General features: G+C 34.9%; 1 pseudogene; it reads left to right on the top strand.

The window, feature by feature from the left end:
* Positions 1-23,104: 23,104 nt before the first annotated feature.
* LOC141248711 (ATP-dependent DNA helicase PIF1-like) lies at positions 23,105-24,247 on the top strand (annotated as a pseudogene).
* The last annotated feature ends 1,169 nt before the right edge of the window (positions 24,248-25,416 follow it).

The following is a 25,416-nucleotide window of genomic DNA, read 5'->3' as shown; positions in this document are numbered from 1 at the left end:
CGTAAGAATAAAATCTAAATAAGAAATGATAAATATTGATCACTAGAAAGTGATGTTCATTGACAAAAGCCTAAATCAACAAAGTTGGGTACGTCTAAAAGACATTAACTGTATATAACGTATGTAATTCATACTATATATTCATATACGGCCTTTAGATAATATGTTTAAAAAGACCTCAAAAAATAAACCATGTCATATGCTAGTGGTTAGCTGCAAAATCTCTCCAAGACTTTACCTTCATCATTTGATCCTATATATGTTCATATAAAAATTAATACAGAGTAGTAAAAGTAAAGAGAAGTAATTAAATCCACATTTATGTACTTCCAAAATAGTAAAAGTAAAGAAGATTTCGTTATAACCTCCGACATTATTAACCTGTATTAGAAGACAAGACAATATTTAGAATTAAGAAAACAATACTCTATATTTCTGCAATAATTTAACGAATAGATATAAGATGTCGGGTATCATAATTCATAAAAGAAAAGTCTATCACCAGCTAATGTGTATGTATCTCTTAAGACAAAAGTATGAAGTCATCAACAAAACAAAACAAAACTTTGTATTTCCCCAATAATTTTGTCTATGTGGGAATTTTATCAAGTGCTGCATTAACTCCACTTCCGTGCATATATTTTGTGATTGTCTGTTGATCCTCACATCCAAGTGACTCAACTCTCCAACATTGTTAATGTTGAATATATACAAGTGAACATGCTCAGTGAGTGAAAAACGGAAATTAGCAAGATAGAAAATACTAATACAATGGTCCATACCAGTCATTTTACTTACCAAAAAATTTACCATCTTGACCATTATTTAGTCTTTGCATTCTCTTTCATCTCTCAAATAATCAGCAAAGTAAATCTTAATTATAGGACATTCATTATGTCTATAAACAAAGAACAAATTAACTTGTAATGCATTCTGCTGAAGTGCATGCAACACAACCATCTCTTGCTCAGTCATAGGCTAAACAGTTCCCCGTTTCGCATATCTAACAGTATGTTTTGTTACCCATATTAATTACATTTAAAGTTGTACAAGCAATGTTTCTGACACTGGGATCATGCTAGACTCCAAATAAACAAGCAATTTCTCTCTATCCTTTACAATATATAATCGCTAAAGTTAGCCAAAAAATTCAAGTTCTCTTATTTGCGCCTTGGGGGAGTAGAAGAGAAGAACACCAGCAAAAAATACAGTTAGGACCATTATGTCCAAACAATTAATCTACACATAGTAAAAGGAGTTAAAAAACCTTCATAGGCTCATATCCAGCTGAAAGTCTATAGATTGTCCAAAGAAACATTCCAACTAAACAACAAAATGGACACATGAATGGATAGAAAGATTGTTTTGGGCAGATTCTCAAACAAATCTATCATTCTTATTAGAACTACAGTAAAAGGGAGAGAGAAAATAGAAATTTTTTTTAAGGATTCATCGTCAAGAAGACTCTATGAACTAAATATGTTATCTTTGGTCATCGGGCTAGGTGGTCCTCTTTGTTGTTCGGAACTTATACCGGAGACAATATACTAATTAGAAAAAGAAATATCATATCTGCATATTTAATCTCAAATTGCAACCACTTATTACCAACTATTAACGACAATCTCAAATTGCAATAACTTAGTAACAAGCATAATGGGGTTTCTAATTATCAGCACTTCTTAGTCTCAATCTTAGAAGAAGAAATAGTTTCTGCAGTCCAGTTCAAATTTTAGAATCATGAACTAAATTTTATTGATTATTCTGCCGTTCATTGATTATACTATCCACAAACAGATTCCAGTGGCTAAGAAAGAAGAAATCAATGGACTTTCAATTCACAAAATGAATTCTTATGATTATTCTACAGTTCACTGAAATTCATTCCTGATTAAGAAATAATCATCAGTTCAGAAACATCTAATAAAAGACCTAAATTCATAACTTTCTAGTTCACCAAATAAACCTAACTTCCGTCCTAAATTCATAGAGGAGTGGAATCCGGCAAATACGACATGTTGTAGTTCTCTTGTGATGGAGATTCACGGAAGGCACTTGCGACTGCTATTGATGGCGATGGCGATTCACGGAGAGCCAGAGACGAGGCTGCCTGGTGGTGAAGGCAATGGCGACGACCTTCTAGTGATAGTGATGGCAAATGCGACCTGTGATGATGGGAGACACACACGACTACTGTTGTCTAGTGATGGCTATTTGCAAAAAGATGGAGACGTTGTCACCTAGTGGTAGAGCTATGGAGGAATGTAGCACTAGGAGGCTTAGGGTAGAAGGAGATTGGGGTACAACGGAATGGAGGTATGATGCGCAAGTTGAAGATGGAAAGAGTTAGAGAAGGAGATACATAAGAGATTTTTCCCAGGCGAGATCGAGGGAGACTGAAATATGAACAACTGGAAGGCAATCTTAAATAAAATGGAAAAAGAAATGTAATGTAAAATTGAAACCTATCCTAATATAATGCCTTTTCTAAATAAAATAGAAGGTCTTAATAAAAGTTTGTTAAGCAATTTAAATTTATAAAGGTATTTTGTATAAAAATAGGTAAAATTAATAATATTTTAAGTATCATTTTAATTTATAAGAATAGGTAACTTTATAATCTATTGTTACTTAAAATTTTAAGTATCTAAAAGTATTACTTTAAAATGTTACTTATGCTAAAAGTGTTACCTTAAGTGTTACATATTTAAAATATGTTACCAATATGTTACTGATGAGGCTTAAATTCGTTGTGCCTATCAAAGATACCCAACATACCAAATCCACTAGTAAAGCTCTAAGTAGGGGTCGAATCCCAAGAGAGCCAGAACGTTAGTTTATTTCTTATGATGCTACCTAGTAGTAACGATGGGGGGTTTTGAATGTAATTATAGTAACTAAGAAAAAGTAAAAGCAATGTAGGTTGGGTTGTAACAATTATGATTATGGAGCTCACTCTTTCTAGCATCAGCGCATAATTCAATTGGAACGTTGATCATCGAATTCTATGAATTTATATTCTGAATTGGTTAATTTGGTTGTCCTACTCTTTGTTCGTAAATAGGAACTAGTCCAAATAGTCCTAGAAACCCTTATTGTAAGCAATAACCAAGGAAATGCCAAGGTTCAAAAGCACAACAACATAAAGATCAAAGATAAGTAGGCCTATGCAATACCATTGGCAAATCACCGATACTCGACACAGGTTTATAATCTATACAAAATAAGCACACGTAAATAGTCTATGCAAATTCTGCTCGCTACCTAAAAGACAAGTCTTTTCAAATCGAATTATCAAGCCTAGCAATATTATGGATAATAATTAACCTAGTTTGTAACCTAGATAAATCAAGATCAATCAATAATCAATAAATCACAAGAGAACATAAAAAAATCCTGAAATTACTTTAGAACATAAACATAAGAATTCTCACAACAAACCTAAAAAAATGGCTTCAACCTTAAGAGTGAACTATAGAGAACTTAGCCAGACGTAGCCCTCGAAAGCATTGAAGAATATGGATGAATGATGGGAAAACAAACCAGGGAAGATGATAAAGGTGGATGCTTTCTTCTTGGCTGCTGCTGAGTTCTCTGTAAATGAATGTGGCAAAAGAATAATGAATAAATCATCGTTCTAACCTGATTTCCTAAGGCTTATATAGTCTCCAATAAAAGGTAAATAAAATGAATCTAAATAACTAAAAATATGTGGAAAAATAAAATAAAATCTCGGATCAAATCTTCATTCAAGGCCCATCTGTTTCCGCGTCACGATCGTGACATGAGAGTCGCGATCATGACATTGCTCCAGTTCTCAGGTTCGTGGCCGGTAGCGATCATGATAGGGAGTCACGACCGTGACATGTCAACTAAGGCTAAGTCGCGATCGCGACATTGTTGTCTCGGTCGTGACAGCTTCAACTGAGGCTGAATCTCGGTCGTGATGCTCCATCTCGGTCGTGACAACTTCTCCTGAGATGGTCTTCGGTCTTCTACAAGTATCGAGGTAGCTCGGCTTCGCCTCTCGGATTCTCCTTGGGTGTAGGCGTGGTATACTTCCTCTAGCTCCGTCCCGAATGCACTAAGTGTGAGTACAACCAGGATCTCCATGATAAAACCACTCAAATACCGCTTACGAGCATCCCGCTAATCCATAAATGATCTCCAAACCAGATTCGGGAATACCACTCGTTAAGCACCTAAACACCACTATTCCTAATCTAATAGTCGCTAGTTAACACCATATAATTAGCTCCTATCAGTTACTTATATATTCAGTTTTTCTGTATTTTAAAATGTGTTACCATCACATGTTACCTAAAGTCACTTATGTACTAGTGATATCTTAGCCGAGGGTGAACTAGAAGAAATCGACACATATAAATGGGGACCAATTGAATATGCTATGCTAGAGAAGAATGCCAAAGTGAAGCAACTCATCATCAATTCTCTCTCACGAAAGGACATTGACAAAATCATGTCTCTATCCACTATAAGATCATGTGGAACACTATCATAGATATGCACAACAGTGAGGATATGAAGAACAACCGTTAATCGAGTTCCAAAGGGACTTTCATTCGTTTAAAATGGGAGAAAGCGAGTTTGTCTCAGATTATCATTTCAGATTCCAGGTATTATGTGACAACATGTCTCCGCTGGACTCATGGTAGAAACCTGGTAACTCACTCTCGCTTTTATCCATGGTATAAACTCTTAGTTTGACACATCTAAACGAATAATGCTAATGGAGAAAGAAACAAAATCTTTGCATGTATATGTACTTGTTGGTAAATTAAGAGTGCAGGAAGCTGAAGATCAAAAGTAGTCAATATCATCAAGAGAAACCGAAGGATTCGCTCTCAAGCTCACTTGCATATGAGCCCGAAAATGAAGAAGACCAGGAAGTAGAGATGATGTCTAAGCTAGTGAAGAGATTCTTCAAGAAGAAGTTTGACATCACTACCAAGGACAGATATCCCAAGGACAACAAGTCATTCAGCCTCAAGAACATTACATGCTACAAATATTCAGGTAGAGGACATCTCTCTAGAGATTGTCCAAGTGAAAAGGTAGATCCAAATGAAGAAGAAGGTGGATTTGGAACACCTCCTATAAAGGCCTTTATCACACTATGGGGGGATTCTGATGATGAAGTCAATGTTGGTGAAGATCCTAATAATTGCTTCACAGTCGCTCAACCTATCTAGAGCCAACTCCTATACTTGAAGTTGAGGTAAGTGTTCTTCAACCAGAACCTATACTAGATATCTCCCCAACACCCCCTCTTTCTATATTTGTGGGTGTACTCGATCAAGCGAGTCAATCTGAGGACAAGCTTTATTTGAGTGATTCTATTTACTCTAAGTCTGTTATGACTATATCTGAGGATAAGCTCATTCAAGCGAGTTTTAAGATAGACAAGCTTGCTTCGAGCGAGTCATATAAGACTCTGCTTGTACTTACAAAGGCCTTACAAGCTAAATACGAACAAGTAGGAGCACAACGAGTGTTACCTCTCATAGGTAAACCTCATCATGTTCCATGTCTTTGTGATGATGACTATTCTGAGCGAGTTACTAGAATTCTGAAGTTGAAAGTTCTTCCTTCCAGTTATAGAATTACTAGCTCTAACGTTCCTACGAAGTCATCCTTCGTTGGGAACACACTGCTTGATTTTATTTTGCTGGAAAGGGTGCAGAGTAGAAGGAAAATGGATTATCTAAAAAGCTACTCTAATCCTTATTAAGGAAAGGAGTTTTGCTATCTCATTCAGTGCTAAATTAACGAAATCAAGCATGTTATAATCAATATCTCTTTCACTCTTATCATACAGGAGATTTATATCATGTGGTAAAGTATTATCCTCTGGCATAGCAAGTCTCACTTGGTAATAAAGCTACATCTATTTGCTCAAAGAGAGACTCAGATAGTTCAAGTGAGTCTTTGAATATTCAAACGACTCTATTACTTAACTCGTTGAACTATAACTAATACTTCTAGAAGAGTCAATGTTGCAATTCATCTCTCTAAAGGCTCTTTACTTGGATATATTTATAAGCTTTTAGCCTCTTCAGTTTTCTTTCTTACCATATTAGAATAACAAGAGATGCATTTTAAGTTCCTCTATACTTTGACTATGAATTATGCTTTCTAATTCTACTCTGGGAACTTTAGATGGATTGTGTTCCTTTCTTTCTTGGTTTTCATGCTTATCTTCACACAAGCCAATCTAGCTAAGGTAGTATATTGTATGAAAGCTATTAATTATAGTCTTGACAAATTGCGTGCTTTTCTTATGTGCCATAAATAGAGAATTGTGATTGTCTTCTTCCCGATTACATACCTAAGAAATGATCCATTCCTATGGTGTCCCAAGCCTAACATTGATGTAACACTTCCTTACCCATGGTTAACTCCACAAAGGAAGTATTCATTCTCCTATAAAAGCCAGTTACCCCTATCATGAACATACACTATATTTTCATTAAATACTGTGAGTGGGTGTGTTATATCCCATGTTATGAAATGTGCATTTTCTATTCTTCTTTTACTTGCTTAAATGTCACATTGGGTGCATATATACACTAGCTTTACACTCCAAAGCATGATCAAGCGTTGGGTAAGAGTCGCTCAAGGGCAGTATCAGTCACTTTCTGGCTTGCTTAGCACATAAGGTTTGCTTAATGAGGAAGGCATTCAATTACGGCTCCAAAGGTGAAGTCTAGACATGTAGCCCTGTGATCTAGTATAAATAGATTCGGAAATGCTACGTGGCTCAATAATCTAGTCTAAATGGATTCGTAAAATCCACACATAGACTTCACAACGCGTCATAGTAGCTGCCAATGCATCGTCTGAGGTGGTTCCATCAGTTCTGTTGCAGTGACACTTGTCATTAATAAAATCCAATTTAGATAAAGCAAGTCTGCATGTAGCCGTTGTGCGCCTCACTGAATATATCTGTTTGAATATAGCCTTTGCACAGTAGTTGTTGAAGTGTAGCCGTTGAGAGATCCGAGGATTTGATACGAGACCTACAAGGGAAGGAAAGGGAGTCGATATAAGCACCGGTATTCATTTCAAAATAATTTTATCATCTTTATCATATTCTATTTCTCCCTACTACTACTCAATCTCTCTTGCTACACCAGCTCTCGTACGATTATCTCCTCAAAAGGCCAAAAGAAAACAAAAATCCCTGAAAATCCTAAGCTTCTCAATCCTTAAATGGCCGACAAGTCACCACTAGCCAGTCTTACCAAGGAACAACCCTTTGAAGAGCTCTCGAAAGTGAGAAAAGAAGATATAGAGGCAATCGTGCAGCGCCGCCACTTGGCTTCTCAGGCGCCACTGAGTCCCCAATAACACCAAAGAAGGTTGCTACTCCTTCTCCCTCACCGCCTCTCTCTCCGTCTCAAGAAAAAGGATGTTCCTCAGGATACAACGACTCTAGAGCTGGGTGAAAGCCAAGCCGCTGCTACTGGCAGAGACATCATCCTTCTTACAGATCCAACATATATTATTGCACAGGTAATCACTGACAGCGAGAAGGTTGAGCCTGGAATCTTCACAACTCCGGCTAAACTAGGTTATCATTTTATTGTCTCTTTTTCTTCTAAATCCGCTCTCTCTCTCGCTCCTTCTTTTAAAGATGAAGATGATGAGTTATTCACTCTAGAACAGAAAAAACTATTCAAAGATGCAAAAAGCGCATCTAAAGTTGCTGGAAACGAAAGCTTGAAGAGATAGAAGAAGAAAACTTGCTCTCCGAAGAAGAAGAAGTTGAATCTACTCGTCCTAAGAAAGGCAGAAAAAAGGTTAAGCATACAGCCAAAAAGAAGACTAAGAAGGAAACTAAAGCAGATCTCCCAGACTTTCCTCCTTTCCCTCTCGTTATTACGAAGCGCAACATTCTTCTCCCTTTGATTGTTCCTCTAGTAATTCTTAAGTCAATCTAGGATGCCTCTGGGTCCGACAACTTTCGCTACCTATTGAAGATGCAGAACAGGGATAAGCTCGAGATGGACGTAAGCAAAGCAGATCTTGATCTGGTAAGGCAATTCTATTCACACTTTACCAAATCCTCCTCCTCTTCTGGTGATCCCTCCACTATTACCTTTATGTGGCTCAATAATGTTGAGGAAAGCTTCAAGGTCAAGGACTTGGCGAAAGCAATCGGGCAGGATCCAGGCCCTGATGGTTCACTTGTTGGTTTTGGGCGCTTGTACAAGAAGAACTACCCAAGCCACTCAACTTCGATAAAAGAGGCAGTCTTTGGACCTAATGTGCCAGCGACACATAAGACAAAAGCATCTCTCACCGTCTAAGCGCCTCCTTCACTACTTCATCGTGAAGAACATAACGCCTCGCAACACCGACATGGATCAAGTCACCATCTCCGACTGATGCATCATGGATTAGTGTCTCCAAGGTGAGTTGATCGATACCGCTTAGATTATGTTCTCTAACATGGTTGTATCTAGAGGACATCATGGGAGTCCATTCCCTTTCCCGCATATTATTGCAAAGATGCTGAAGAACGAGGGACTATACAAGCCAGTTTTAGAGACCAACTTCGATGATATTCTTACAATTGAAAAAGTCGATGATCTTGTCACGAAGTCATCCAAGTCCCTGCAGCCAGCGGCCAGCTCATCCAGAAATCTCGTGAACCTACTATACTCGCTGCTAGCGAGTATTCCTCCTGAATCGTCTCATATATTCATTCTCTGCATGCCACTTTTGAGAAGCGTCTTGTCAAGATTCATACACAACTTCAATTACTCATAGAATGTCAAGATGAGCAGAGCAAGTTACTCTTACTCGCAAGCGTGATGTTTAGGGTGTTATTGCTTATGGTTTATTTTTATTCTCACTGTGTCATTTTTGCTTGTTTTAAGCTTAAATAGTTTTCCTAGGACCCCCATCTCTCAAAGGTGTAAGGTTGTTTTGAATAATAACAATTTACTTTATTGTTTCTATAATCATGCATTGTTCTACTTGGTTACACCTTGGTTTATTGTGCTATATGTGTTGATTTGCTTCATTATTGAGTTAAGCATGTTTGTTTTCCACTATTAGTTCCCTTTGCATGAATTATATTTCATATTCGATGATGTCAAAAGGGGAAAGTAAAACAGGTAAATCTATTCAACTAATTGGAAAGAAGTTAGATCGGCTTTGTTTAAGGGGGAATAAAGGTACACTTGCTGGCTTTAGCAAGATTTTGAACAGATTTGGTCAATCTGTCTAGTATCAGTTTAAGCTTCATTTTATATCTTATAGCTTAACTGAGTATGTTTTGAAATAGATGTGCTTACAATGCTTAAGTGCTAGTCATCAACAAAAAGGGGAAAATTGTTAGTTTGAAGCTCAGACTAATCGCTCCTTTTGTTTTGATGATGATAAACACTACATTTGATCTATCTTGTGTTTTTTGAACATTACAGGAGTAGCTTAAAAAAAACAAGAGAGTCGCTTTGACCAAGAGAACAAGGTAGAGACTAGCTTTGAGCCTTGCGACGATAGAAAATATAGCAAATGCACTCTTTACCAAACCTGAAGAAGCTAAATAAACTCTGAAATGAAGTAGAGTGAAGTGCGTTGAAGGCGATGGACTAGCGTAGCGCATGGAGAGTCGCTGCGAGCTAGTGAATCCTTTGTTTCAACACAAGTGAAAAAAGAGAGCTCCCATGTGGAATCCATGCACCAGCGTGTAGGGTATTCAAGAGCAGATAATGGGAATGTCGAGAAGCTAAGGATGGGGAAGAATGTGTTTCTTACCATGGATAGTGAGGGACAATGATCACTAGGTTGGACGAATAAAAGTCTTGTGAGTGGTGTGGGATGGATTTCCAGTGTGGAAGTGTTTGTTACAAGTTTGTTGCTCAAGAAAAGTGAAAGCGTGTGGAATTTGGGGTGCTCCTTTGTGGAGCGACGCACGGATTGCCAGCGTGGAGCTTTGTTGCAATATGTAATAGAATTCCTTTCTTGGGGAATAAGTTTAGGAAGTTATATATATAGGTGCGATATGTATTTGTTAATACACAAGCTTGAGAACCTCATAGAGTGAGAAACAACCTAGTGAGCATAGGAGAAGCTAGCCTAAGAGAGAAAAACAACAAGATTCCAAAACCTGGGAGTCAGTATAGTTGAGTGGTTAGGGAAGATTACAACAAGACTAGAAAGCTAGGAGGTGAGTACGATTGAGTGTTTAGGTTGAAAAGCTAGTGATCTCAGAGGGAGCAAGTGAGTCAACAATACCTTGAGAGTAGCAGACTTGTATTTGGGTTGAACGCAATTGTATTGAGTGGAGAGAGCGAGTATTTGTAATCTTCATTTGATATAATACATATACTGGTGAGTTTCATCCCGAGCTTGGGTTAAGCCAAGGGTTCTCACCTTACCAAATATCTGTGCATATTGAGCTGAACTTTAAATCTAACAATCTAAAGTTCTTATTCTGGCTAAGTCTCTAACGTCTACATATAAACACACTAGCTACTCGCTTGTTGTGTTTACAAAGGGACTTAAACTCGCATTTTGTGTTTTTCCATTTCCGCATCTTAAAAATACGTAGCCTGTCTATCGAGCTACTCTTCTAAAAGAGATAGTCGATCAAAGCTACTCTATTATGTGTTCAACAACGATTTATTCTTATATATACGCGTTTGTTGAATATGATCCTTGTACACTAACTTACTAGATTTTGTCCATTGGATTTAGAGTAAGTGTAACATAATCATATCTAGTTACACTCACTTTATCATACTCGATCCTTACTCGTCTATAAACCCACAAGTGAGTTGCTAGGGTTACACGTTTGAGATCAATTAATATCAAAAAGAAGAATAGTATAATAACATGTAAGGTCAATCTTTGGATAAAGGTCGTATCGGTATGATTTAAGTATAACTATGAGGTATTGTGTGTTGTTTCATAATGAAATGGTTCTTGTGTGGTGCGATTTGGAGATCTTTTAGTCCCATAGTTAATACTAGTAAGCATTGAACGTCTATTAAGGTAGCTTAGAGGTAGAGGTTTAACTTCAACAACTAGTTATATTGAAAACAGATACCACATGTCCCGGATTCGAAATCGAAGACCAGCTACATTCCCTATTACATTGTGGTGTGGTTTATTTGTAGTGGAAGGAAACCCGTCTATGCCAGTTACAAAAACAGTTTGTTGTTTAGGGACTTTCTTTATCAACAACAACATCACTATTACTTTATGTTATTAATACTTTTTATTTTATTTTATTGATCAAGGATTAGCTAATTTATCCTTGTACTAAAATAGTGAATTAAAGACCTTGTGAGATAATTAATGCAATATGCATCCATTGAAGAGGAAGAGAAAGATCTTGTGTTTGAGCTAATCGATCCTTCTACTAACATAGTGGATTCAAGACCTTGTGAGATAATTAAGTGAATATGCATTTGTTAAAGAGGAAGAAAAAGATAATGTATTTGAAAATCATATTTAGACTGATATGGTATTGATAAATAGTTAAGGGTATTTTGTTTTCTCCATTAAAATAGGATTGAAATTTTGCAGAGGATTTATAACCAAGTAGAGAAGATACTACAAGATTATAACCCAGAATAAGATGATTTTACAAGATACCATTCCTATAATATATCCTAGAATATCTTTCAATTCTATGAATTTGAAATGCTATTGTCCACATTATCATTAACACCTATAAATATACAATGGTAAACTCTATATATACCCAATTTTATTAAAAAACTAGGTTGACATTGCCCGTGCTTCACACGAGTTTTTGTTCATTTCTTTGTTTTTAGAGGCAGGATAATGGAATAAAAGACACAATACTCGACCTTATTTACGTGTCTAAGTCAGTTTATAATTCTCAATTCTTTTCATGATATGGAATCGTTCCGTCTAACATTCACTAAATACATGTATAGTCAAATGTTTACCGGTTCACACATTTTGCATGTTTTTTTAACATTAAGGTGTTAGATATGATATGCTAGTAAGTGAAAAGTAAAAACAATTTGTTTTTCTCAAGGCTTTTCCTCTTTCAATTTGTAATTTATAAGATAACGAAGGAAATTACTTGTAACTTCATGCGATTAAATACCTAAAGAAAGTAGATTTTTTCTCAAGGTTTTTATACAAAGTAGATTTCTAAATTTAATTTGTAGAATGTTACTTGTAACTTCATGCGATTAAATACCTAAAAAAAGAAGCAAGCTATTAGTTTTCTCAATTACAACCTAATAGGGAAATCAAAAGTTTTATTGCAGACTTACAACATCTGGTTTATCAATCCCCATTCCAATGGCTACAATAGCACAAAAAACTTGAATCTCCTTCATGTCATTTCTGCTGAACTGAAACTCTTTGTTGAGAAGCTAAACCGACATGGTAATTTGTTGCTTTAACTTTGCAATATTTTTTCAGAAACATAGAGACTTCAACAGATTCATTTTTTGATAGGCCATTTATAATGCCAAATGAGCCTTTAAGATGATCTTTTGAGCACCCAATTGAAACTCCTTTACAAGACAAGAGCACCAAATATTCTCAATGTAGTTAGAATATCCTCCAAGTAGAATTATTCTGAATGAGAGTATACATCATTAAGTAAGAAAGTTGAACTAATGAAACTACCTTTTGAACTAAAGGTGTTAATGTGGAAGTTAATACCATAACTGGAACAGAAGAAAAAATCTATTTAAGACAATCCATGCCTCTATAATTTGGACGAAAATCATGTCCTCATAGGCTGAATGCATAAAATAAGAATAATGGATTGGTTAAGATATCAGATGTATTGCGTTCAATATCAATAGCACGTTTTTAAAAGGTCATTAATGCATACCTCATATAATCATATTTGTTTTATGGGTTTGTTTGTTACATACAAATAATACATGAACTTTACTCATCAACTTTTTCTAGTTCAAGTACCTAGACGTCTCTAATTTAATTAGTTGTCAATTGAGAAAAGCGTAAAATATACTAGCACTTGGTTTTAATCCTATAATATGAGCACTAACGATAAAGATAACAAATATAACTTATAAAACTGAGAAATAGCTTTGGGTTATTTTTATCCCCATGGATCCAAATTCTCAACCATATAATAGGAAAGCAGGATACTGAGAAGAAAATAATGCTTAACGAAAATTATAATTTTTGATGATCAACAAGACTAAACAATATAGTAGAAAAAAATTTAATTATTCATATAGGCAGATTGAAAGAATCTAAGGTTAAATTTGAACAATAAAAAAGACTCTCAAGTTAAAGTTCAAGCCCTCAATTCTCAAATGGATATTGAAAAATATAAGGTTTAGTGATCAATTGAGTATCTAAAGATCTAGATGAGAAAAATTCTAAAAAAATTAGAAAGATTCGTCGATGGAGGTCAAAAAGATGCAGATTCAATCAATTAATATTTCTAATCTCAGTTTAGGGATGAACTTGTTAGATGTAGTAATACATTAGTTAACTCTTAGTGTGGTCTGTTGTTATATTTAGCAAAGTGGATATTAATGCATAAATCAACAAATATACTATGAAGAAAATGGCTTCCAAATTTCAAATGTTGAATCCACAATCCATTAAAATCAGGAACAAAACGATAAAAACAAAGTATCCAGAAACCTGTCTCTGTTGAAAATTGAATCCAAAACATATAAACCAAAGATTAATACCATATCTAAGTCCACAAATTTGAAATCAAAAGTCCAAAAACCCAAATAAAAACTCTAAATCCCCCCCCCCCCCCCCCCCCCCCCCAAAAAAAACCCATGAGTTCTAGATAAAAACAAAGATTGGCCAACTTGACAAATTCGACAAATTCAAAAAGAGATTTAAGAAAACAAATAGCGGAATTGAGAGTGGAATCATGATGTAGACAATAGTTTCATTCAAATATAATCTAGTATTCATCTAAACTCCTAAAATATTTACAAAAATGGACGTTATCAAATCCCCCAAGCTTAAACCTTGCTTGTCCTCAAGCAAACACATCAATGATGAGTCCACAAAATATGCAATAGTTGTCTCTATCCAAGTGACATATGTATGATAACCAAGAAAGGCCAAATAAAAGACAAATTCCTTCCTAGCATGCATCTTATCAATGACAAGAATATATAAGTTCCTCACTCTAGGATTAAAGAACTTGTCACTCACACTCATTTGTTTATGCATGTGTTTCACTCAAGATCAATTCTCAACTTTGATGTTAAACTAACGAAATCTAGATCTGCACTGCTGGGTACAATGCAAAATAAAATAATGGCATATAATAAGGTTGTAATGGGGCTAAGTTAGTTTCATAAGGCATGGATGATTTTGGCCATGTGGTGCTAAGTCCAGGGAATATGAACTTCACTAAAATCCAACACCAACACAATTGATATTATAATAAACACAATACTCACAATCCAGTCCATGAAGGACCCTGTGTCGTTTGCTTCTTCTATTGTTCATCTTCACTTACTCATTTTTTTGAAACTGGTCCTTGGAGTATCGTGTCCGTCCGTTTTTTACGGTCCAAGCCCACAAATGAAGCTCTTCGCGCTGTTATGGAGGATCGAACACAGAGTGGTCTTTAAAACCACAGAGATCGCATGCTCTTCCGACTATTACGCTAGGAGCCCCACCCCCCTTTATTTTTCCTTTTTTTTATGAAGAAGAGCAAATTGAGAGACAATGTGATACACAATTTACATTCGAATATCATAGAAAGTCCATCATTCACACAGCTCCTCCAAGCTTGTCCCACATCCACACAAAGAAAGTAGAAGTTAAATCCCTCACATAGGTAGGATCCAAATATGAGCTCGGATTACTTTTGTGGAGCTATCAAAGAAAAGGCTTTAAGGCTTAAAGGGCAACAAGAAGAGGAAGTCAATATCAGAATGGTCAAGGATAGTACAGGCTCATGAAAAAATTAATATCTCAATCAAATATAATGCATTTTAGTCCTAAATACAGTCTCGAAAAGCTATAGAGGTCAGTTCTAGAGATAACAAGTAAAAAGAGATCTCACATGAATGGTATAAGGACATACACAAATGTAGTCCATGAAAGGTCAACAAGCTCACTAGGACATTTGTCTAGAGTATCAGTTTTAGCAAATCTAAATCAAAGTACACATGCTTAGTTCAATGCCAAAAGGTTAACAAATCATGATATGGAACGAATATGACGAGACAGAAGATTAATTAACAAAACTCTATTAGCCCATTTAGATATTTTTGTTAGAATTATTATATTAGATTATAAGTTTCGTCTTTTAGGATTATAAATGCCTCTTTGTTTAATTAAATTAAGTAAGCATTAGTTAATTAATTATTTTTGTTAGCTTAGCCAATTCGGCAGTAGACGTTAGAATGCCGCCAACTATGTTTCTATATTATTATAATTTAGTTTAGTTTCTTTAATTAATTTTATTGTCTAGAGAATAAATCCATATATAAGACTTCTATCTATAATGAATGAAAGGGGACTCTTTCTTTTAAAAATGAATTCAGATGTGTGGTTATTGGTCAAACACAAAATACTCGTCATGAGAGTATTGGTTCGTATACAGGCACTAGTTGTGTCGTCTATGTCAATTCTTCATAGGATCGGTGAATTAGGCCCCCCAAGGAAAACTTTCTGTTCTCCTAGTTCGTCAACCATTCTAGGTTGCGTAGATTTATAGAAGACAAAGGTTTGTAAGTCGTGCGACAAGGGTCTAGCGTTCCGTTCAATTTGAGGTTCTTGCCGTCGATATTTCCGGTTTTAGTCCAAACTATCCATCACTTTCTCCATTCATTTGTTTTGCTTCCGCATCCATTGTTCTAATCTGATTTGTCTTTTTTTAGCAGATTGTTTGCCTAGATCTCAATCGAAGCGGCTAATCCCTGTATGAATTGGTATCAGAGCTATACGGTTACGAGTCAATGAAATCCGAGCCACCTTCACCATAAATAAAAAAAATCCAAGCTTTGTTCCTCCATAGCCATCGTCAAAAGCTTGCTAAAAATAGGGCGTCTTTTGTCTATCACCGAGGAAGAAAAGCGGTTCAAGATTCACGTTCAATTGGGTGGTTCTTGCCGTCATTCTTCCGGTTTTAATCCGAACTATCCATCACTTTTTCCATTCATTTGATTTGCTTCTGCCAACCATTGTTCTAATCTGATTTCACTTTTTTTAGTAGATTCATTGCATAGATCTCAATCGAAGTGGCTAATCCTCGTATCAAATCATATCATACCCGTAATGCAATTGCAATGCTACGACCAAAGCATATTAAGAAGACTCATAACACATGCACCATTACAAGACCCACAAAGGAATAAACACGAGAATAATCCAACATTCAAAATAAAAATATGCAATGCAATGCATGATAAAAGAGAAAAGAAAGAAAGAAGGAAATGAAAAAAAATGCAAACTCACACTAATGCAAACAAAGTCTACAAATGAAGTTATCCACCCCGCAAGCTTAAATTTTACTTTGTCCACAATGTAAAATAAAAGAAAGAGGAAAGAAACTCACAAAAGATTTTCAGGCATTGAGGCATCAAATAAGTCTCTTTGAAACGGAGGTAGCCATGGTGGTGGTGGTGCTTGGACGGTAGTCATGATATGCAATGCTAGTTGTGCGGCATAGAGGTGACGGTGAGAAACGAGGCCGAGTTCTCTATTTGAAGTTCTTTCAATTGCCATTATTTCCAACTAACAGTGAGTGAAACTCGGTATACGAATCGACTGAGTCATGGGATGAGTTTTACACTGAACATCCTGACTCGGCCTAGTCTGGGGCGAGTATCCCATTTCCATGCTAACACGGTACTGAACTCGGTCATGTTCGAAGCCAATTTTCCCATTGCTTTCTTATTAAAACAAAGAAAATACGAATAGTCATACTGACGGGTTGCCTCCTACCAAGCGCTTGTTTATGGTTGTTAGCTTGACCATCATCATTGTCGTCTACTCGGATTGGGCGAATCGGTGTAACCCAACTGAATAGAATCAGTCTTCGTGTAGGGCTTCAGTCGAATCTTTCTCACTAAGAAATACCTTGAGTACTTATGCCATAGTACCATTGAATCATTTGGAAGAACTCGGTTCAAGTAGTAATGATCAGACCATTGTGTACTCTTGCTTCCTCGAAACATGCTCAACTTATGATTGTAGAGAATCACATGATCCCCTAGCTTGTATTCAATTTGATCACGTTCGGGAGAGTGTCTTTTTTACTTCTTTTATCTACACCAAACCTCTAATTCTGAGTTATTCTCCACTTTTGGGTACTCACCGCTTATAATGGTGCTAGAGGTATGGTTAGAGCTTTATATCATCTTAAGCTCAACATTTGGTGGATCCACTTTAATCTCTTGTATGAATTCCCTCCTATTAAAATGTGGCACATCACACTTCTTAACCCCAACCATAATAGATGTACATTGGTCGAAATAATGCACTTTATGTGGCTCATCGGGCAAATTTGAGATAACCAACTCAACAATTTGATCTTTTAACATCTGATTTTTCGGGGCTAAATCATCTACTTGTGCTTTCAATAAGTTCACCAAACCTGCAATTGAAATAAATTGGGATACTAAGCGATTAAGAATGTCCATGATATGCGGGAAAAACAACAAGAATTTTATCAACTTCCATATCATGTCTCTAGTTGAAGTCATCAAACTTGTTGTCCTTTATAGACGGATGACTCTTAGCCCAGATCGGTGTTTGTGATGTTGTCACCCAAATATGATTTGAGTATTGTGAGTTCCATGCAATTATTTCCCCCAAAATAGCACGACAACCTGTCTTAACATGATCTTCCGCTCAACAAAACTCATAGAAGAGGTTAGAAGTCATTGGATTTTGGCTATAACCCAAATTATGATTTTCAAAATCATACCTCTGAATACTTGCATAAGGCTCGAATGAAGATTATTGATAGGAACATTCCTCATACATACCTGAATCCATATATCCGTCTGATTCTAAAAAAGCCTTAATGTAATATAAAAGGAAAAAATTAATCAAAGAAAGAAAATGACCTAGAAACACCAATAAGATAACAAGTAATATTAACAATTGGTCCCCGGCAACGGCGTAAAAAACTTGATGTGGCTAAAACCTACCCGCAAGTGTACGGGGTGAGTTGTAGTAATCAAGTGTTGATTCCACATAGACTAGTGTAATATTAATTGAAATAACTACTGTTCTAGGCCGCAAAATATGGATATGGGAGAAATCCAAAAAAGATACAAAATTGAACAAACAAAGAGAGATAGATGACATGGGATAAATGTGTCTAAGGTTACGGATCACCATGACAATGCTTCAATAGATACAATCAAACTCTACCTGATTCTAGTCTAATTATTGAACGTAAGTAATCTAAGGTTATTTACTAACTCCTCTCAAACGACAGTAATTGTGTCTAAAATAGACTAGAAATCGATGTCGTGGAGAGCTAATCTCATTCAAACATAGTAGGCACTTAGAGTCGAGATATAAACTGAAATAACATCTGCTTTCGCGCTCCGCTAAATCAACCTAAACATAGAACATCTATGACGACTTAGTATCCTCAAGAGTAATTAAGTTGCTCTCTCACAAATAACACTCAGGTTCAATTCCTAGAATTCCTATAGAAACTATCACCTTTCAGTCTTAAATCCATAACACATTACGTATTATCGTTATCACCTTTCAGCCTCGAACACTAATATTATCCAATTAGCCTAAGCTAAAATGGGTATAAAGATTTTATGAACGAATCAACAATATTTCAATATAAGCAAAAGATTAACTATATCTAAATTTGCATTGTTTGGATCACCATAACCTTAGAACTAGGAATTTAGTCAAGCATGATCAAAGACGTAACGAAATGATTTAAACTAGCCAAGAATATATATGGATTATGCAATAACACTGAGAGACAAGAAAATCAAATTTAAATACAAAATAATAATCCAAGTTGATAAAGGCTAGAACTGTAATACCATGTCTTTGAATCAAACTAGCTTCAAAACTCCCACATGAAATTCAATCCCAAAAGCCAAATAAAAACGGATGTGTTTCTCCCAACTCACGAACAAGAACTCAAAGAAAATCCAAGAAACTCCAAAACAATCAATCTAACTCCCCTTTCCAAAAGTACCTTACCACCCCTCTAAATGCTAATTAATCCCATTAAATACATAGTTAATGCATACATGCTCCATAGATTCACAAGTGGGCTTGCCCAGATTTTCTTGATTCAAATCTATAAGGCCCATCAATTTATGTATGAGTCTTGTTCGTTTTCTCTGTACCAAGTTGTTTAAAAGTCTTGTATTAAATTGTCCAAAATACATGAAATGCATAGAAGCACGAGTTTATACTCCGAATACTAAATAATGCAAAGCTAACTATAAAAAGATATAAAATGTGAAAGCAAATGACATAGTCTAATATGCATCTAGACTCCTAAACTATGTACAAAATGGATGATATCAACTGGTCCTTACAAAATCCATGGACATAGCCACAAAATTGAGGTTCATAGTAGTCTAAAAGACAATCTACCTATAAAATACTAAAGGAAAAGACATAAACAGCCTAAAATTCGTCCTCGCCTCGTGTCGCTCTCACAGTTAAAGTTGAGAAAATTGCCAGATGTCATTCATATAGACAACCTACAAACAGGCGGGACCCATTTAATGTATAATATTTTATCACGAGATTATAGAGCCATTATTTCATTCCTAAACGAGAAAATGACCTAAATGCATTCAGATCTAAATCAGAAAAATAAACCAATTATAAAGAGCTGCTACCTACACCTTTTAAAAACTGCCAAAATTTGTCCATAATCTGCCCCCAATAAATAAACGACTAAACCAAATAAATCAAGCAAAATATATAAAATTGCCTTATTACAATTTCCTGAACTCAAATAAACTCCACAATCTACCAAAGAAAATAAAAGAAAACTCAATAAATCAGGCCAATATCTTTAATTGCCCATTTCATACATGTCTTCAATCATAGAATCTGTACAAATAAAATTAATACAATGTTAGAATATGACAGTTTCTTTATTTTGAATATACCTTCACCAATTTCGGTATGTGAATTAGCCCATATTACAATTCAATCATAATATTTCACTATCAGAAGGAATCCCTAAAATCAAGACTTAAACTATATAAATAACGCGTACACTGTTTTGCTGACCACTGAAGAACCGTCAATTATACAAGATTTTGAGAAATTGGCACTAGAAGAAGAGGTAATACATCATTTATTTTCTTTTTGTTCAATATTTTACACAAGTATTTTAATTACGTATATTATAATTAAGTTTTGCAGATGCAGAATTCCAAATCAAGCATTGAAGGTTCAAAGGATTCGTTATCTATTACCCCTAATAAACGAAATCATATTCTTATAGAATTGGATGATTAGTTTGATATTACAAAAGACGAATTTTCAACAACAAAGAAGAAAAGCAAGGAAGGAGATTGTCTTATTGAAACTTAGAATGTTTATTTAGTTATGACTTTGAGTTTGCTTTAAGTTTTTTTTACCTCAACTTATTGGATTTTGCATGCACTTTAAGGATATTCATATTGTTTTGGATTGTTCTGTTGGTTTATTTATGAATTTGAGTTGGATTTTAAGTTTGATTATTTTAATTTTATTTTAAGTTTGATTATTTATATCTAATTTAGAGAATGACAATCACTAAATATGATTATGAAATTTACAACTTATATGTCTGAATTGTACATAATCAGACCTTTATACACTTTCTAAAAATTTAATGTATAATAAGGATATAATTGGCCCAACTGCACAGAATCAGCCTTTATTCACTTTCAAAATACTTTATACGAAGAAAGAAAAAAATGGTCCAATTGAATTTTTCAGCCCAATGTCAATGGCGGTTTTAATTTTATTTTAAGTTTGATTAGTTATATCTAATTTAGAGAATGACAATCACTAAATATGATTATGAAATTTACAACTTATATGTCTGAATTGTTCAGAATCAGGCCTTTATACAATTTCTATAAACTTAATGTATAATAAGGATATAATCGGCACAACTGCACAGAATCAGCCTTTATTCACTTTTAAAATACGTTATAGGAAGAAAGAAAAAATTGGTCCAATTGGATTTTTCAGCCCAATGTCAATGGCGGTTTTAAACATTGTGTTTTTTCGATTTTTGGGTCGTTTCTTTCTTTCATTAACTATAAACTGTTTTCAAATGGAATCGACCCATATGCTATTTGGACACGCGAGATATATTTAAAACAAATTTGTACAAAAAAAGGATGAATTCGGCCCAATTATACATAATCGGCCCATTATACACTTTCCAAATATTTTATACTGAACAAGGATATAATTTGGCCTGCACTTCTTATACTAATTGTTGTATATAAAATATACTTTCCAAAAACTCTATTATATAAGCCACTTTAGTTATTTAGAATAATACTAAATACAAAATCGTGAGACTTTTATTACCAATTACTTTCTAAATACTTTATTATAGTTGTATATAAAAATCGTTGACTATACATTTAACCAAAAATACGGATGTTGCCATAATTAGTTTACGATAATAAGGAAACGAAAAATTGTCCATAATTCGCATGGTGGCATAAATGGTGGTTTTTTATATGTAAACCGTATAAAATATTATCCATAATATTTTTTACTTTCCCAAATACCAAAAGTACTGAATATATCCTGATTTACCTAAATAATTTAACAATGTATTATAAATAACGTATAATTAACAATAGCTTTGTATTCAATCATCTTTCAACACAAAGAAAATTAGAATGGAGGTCCCTATTCTTCACAACATATCGAGCTTGGAGTTTATTCACTTTGACGATTGGGATAGTGGGAGTCATTTTTTTCAATTCCCAACATTAGCCGATCGATTTAACGTGATTTTTTTCTCTCCAAATGATGCATCCTCAAGTCTATTAGAAATGCCTATAGGTGTGTCAATTCCACCCCAGATTACACATGCTCATATAAGGTTTGTTGTCTTTGATTCATTGTTTTTTATTTGTATAACAAAAAAATTTATAAAAGCGTTTATTTGTTGTTTATTAATACATTAGAATAATTATATGCCATAGATTATTAATAAATAAATTTAGTATTTTATTTCAGGTTTAGACAAGCTTTGCAGGCTGTAAATTTGAACTATACGCCTATAGTCAACGACCGAGATCCTATCTTATTTCCGAATATCAAGCTAAATTGTGAAATGCACAATTGCGTTGATATTTTAAATAATACTAAGGCTGCTAATATTAGGTCAAATTTAATGTTTTTGAGCCTATGGTTCTTATCCTAACAAATGTTGAAAAGATTGATGGCAACCCTTTTAATTTGTTTAGGCAATTAGGCTTTGATAGTTTTTTAACTATTAATCACATGGTAGGTGTTGAAAAAACACATGTGACTTGGAAAAGTTCTAAAGTTGAATTATGGCTCGAGGAGGAAGTAGGTATAGCAACAATTATGTTAAAAGCGAAGGGAGCCGAAGCTTGGCAAAAGAATTGTATTACAAATATCGAGAAAGACGTTCATGGTTTAAGTTTGTGGCGCAAATTGGAAAAATATGCAAGGATTAACTTTAAGCCTTGGAAGTTCCTAGAAGACATGGTGCACGTTTGAAGGATTAACGAATCGTTGATGTTTAAGATATAGCTAGTATAACGATTTCAATTTCTTAATGTTTTCAATTTCAGCTTATGAATTACGAACTATGTAATGCGTTTAATTTATGTATGAGTTTTTGTTCAATACTATTGATTTTTTTTCAATTTTTTTTTCAATAATATGTTGGTTAAATTTCTACTGCAGTAATATGTTGATAAGAGTTTTTTATGAAAATTTAGGTGACAAAAAAAAATAACGGCCCAACAAAGAAAAAATCGGCCCAATTGACACAATTGGCCCATAAAAAACTTTATAATTGGCCCATAAAAAATAACTGCAGTAATATATATTAAGATTATGCTGCAAAACTAATTACAAGGGTTCTGACTTGGTCCACTTGATTTGTGCTGCAAAACTTATTATATGGGATGAGGCGCCTATGACGAGCAAATACTGTTTCAAAGCGCTTGATAAGACCTTGAGAGATATAATGAGCGATCAGAATTCAAACGCTGCTGATCAACCTTTTGGAGGTAAGGTTGTTATATTTGGAAGAGATTTTAGACAAATTCTTCCGGTTATTCCAAAGGGTAGCAGGCATGATATAGTGTATGCAACTATTAATTCATCCTACTTATGGAAGCATTGCAAAGTACTGACATTGACAAAAAACATGAGAATTAAACAAGGAAATACTGTTAACGAAAGAGAAGAAGTGAAAGAGTTTTCTTATTGGATATTGAGCATCGGAAATGGAGATATTGGAGAAGACATTGACGGAGAGGCCACTATCGACATCCCCGATGATTTGTTGGTACACAACTTCCATCTTGATCCTATTGAGGCAATTGTTGAAACAGTTTATCCTTCTCTTTCTACTGTTCACCAGTCTTCCAACTATTTTGAAGAGCGCGCAATTCCTGCACCTACACACGAAGAGGTAGAACAGATTAATCACTTTGTGTTGACTTTGCTTCCGGGAGAAGAAATTTAGTACTTGAGTTCTGATAGCCTATGCAAATCAGATTTTCATCCAGAGGCTGATATAGAAATATACACACCAGACTATTTAAACACAGTAAGAGTTTATGGAATTCCACATCACCAGTTGAAAGTAAAGATTGTCGTCCCTGTTATGCTGCTTAGAAACATTGATCAATCAACAGGGTTGGTCAATGTAACAAGGCTAATTATAACTGATCTTGGTAAGCATGTTATAAAAGGCCGCATTATATCAGGTAACAACATTGGTCATTCGGTCTTGATCCCCCGGATGTCGTTGACTCCTACTGATTCTGGATTCCCTTTCAAGTTCACACGCAGACAATTCCCAGTTAGTGTTTGTTTTGCCATGACAATCAACAAGAGTCAGGGACAGTCTATTGAAAGTGTTGGTATCTATCTTCAATGAGCTGTTTTCACTCATGGCCAACTTTACGTTGCGTGTTCGAGGGTAACAAGCAAGAAGGGTTTTAAGATATTAGTATGCGATAAAGAAGGAAGACGGTCGAACACTACAACCAACGTTGTTTTTAAAGAAGTGTTTAACAATGTTTAGATTATATTTGTATTACAATTAAGTACGTTTATATTTTTCATCTTCAATAGTTTATTTCTCATATATATTTTTAGTTGTCTTCATATAATAAAATTAACATTAAACAATAAGTTTTTTCAAGCCCGTGCATGTCACGGGTCTTACACTAGTGTCATTAATCCAAATAACAAGGGTGAAAATACTATTGAAGATAGAGATCAACATGATGGTACTAAACCTTGTCAAAGCCCGGAAGCTAGCCACATATTTTCAAGTGATATCAATGGAAAACGTACTATGCAAATTATTGATGTACTAGCTTACTTCCAGTGCCATACTCGAGATTGATTAATGTTTTACATTCAATGAAAATTATTTTCTAATTTTCATAGTTGTCAAGTATAAAAAGTACTTTTAGTTACCAATGGTATATAAATTTATTAATATAAGTTAGGCGATATACAAATATGAAATATCATACAATAATAATAATGAATGAATACCTACATATCTTCATGTTGGACTCCGAGCAAAGCAATATCGGGAGACAGTGGATTAATATCCTTCAACAAAACGACAACATCTGTACTGCACAAGTTAAAAAATATCACACTTGGTTCTGGAAAAACACTCTTTAGGTCCGAAACACTTTCATCACCACTCACAATAGAACTCAAAATCTCAACTACCGTGATCTAACCATCAGACAACCTTGTCACTCACATATTCTAGGAACTACCCTTTGCTCCACCCTTTAGAGTTTCAGCGGTTGGGGTTTCAGAAGGATGCTTTCTAGCATATGAAGGGCCTTATAGTCAATTTTCCTACATAGTTTATGAGGGTTGATAAAATTATATATTTATTCATACATAATAAATTTTGAGTGATATCCTAGGTTACGCATTCTAGATTAATTAATACCACAAAGAAGAAGAGTGTAATAACTTGTAAGGTCAATCTTTGGATTAAGGACGTATTGTTTTTTTTAATATATTATGAGGTCCTGTGTGTTGCTCCACAATGAAGTGTTTCTTGTGTGGTCCGATTTGGAAACCTAAAATTATTTTTTTAACCCCATAATTAATACAAGTCTGCATTGAACACCCTACTAGGGTAGCCTAGAGGTAAAGGTTTAACTTCAACTAGTTATACTGAAAACAGATACTACATGTGCCGGATTACAAATCAGG

Source organism: Phyllobates terribilis, unplaced genomic scaffold (genome assembly GCF_046119375.1).
Source record: "Phyllobates terribilis strain yellow unplaced genomic scaffold, ASM4611937v1 Scaffold_3890__1_contigs__length_68524, whole genome shotgun sequence".
Lineage (NCBI taxonomy): Eukaryota > Metazoa > Chordata > Amphibia > Anura > Dendrobatidae > Phyllobates > Phyllobates terribilis.
This window is presented reverse-complemented; position numbering and strand designations above follow the sequence as displayed.